The 252-nt window shown below is 29.4% G+C and overlaps 1 protein-coding gene across 1 annotated transcript in view; it reads left to right on the forward strand.

The window, feature by feature from the left end:
• Nucleotides 1-252, forward strand: part of LOC119581998 (dyslexia-associated protein KIAA0319-like protein) — a gene marked incomplete at its 3' end in the record, with an annotated part of 29,808 nt that overhangs the window by 4,658 nt on the left and 24,898 nt on the right.

The raw sequence follows: 252 nt of genomic DNA on the forward strand, positions 1-252 counted from the left end.
GTATAGGATATTTCCTATTTGGTTTATATGAAAAAATATGATGTGCATCCAAGCTGGTCTTAGATATAGCATCAGCTACTATAACCTTTGGAAAAAATGAAAGATCAAGAAAAGTTGTCTTTTTTATATAAAGAATTCATATCTAAATTTGTTGATTGCTTATGGTGTTAGCCAGTGTTTATTTAATCTGGTTATGAATGTTTATGGTTATCTGTTCTCTGCCTCTTCATCTTTATTAGCATTTCCTTTAAC

The sequence above is a fragment of the Penaeus monodon genome, chromosome 15 (genome assembly GCF_015228065.2).
Source record: "Penaeus monodon isolate SGIC_2016 chromosome 15, NSTDA_Pmon_1, whole genome shotgun sequence".
In the NCBI taxonomy this organism is placed as follows: domain Eukaryota; kingdom Metazoa; phylum Arthropoda; class Malacostraca; order Decapoda; family Penaeidae; genus Penaeus; species Penaeus monodon.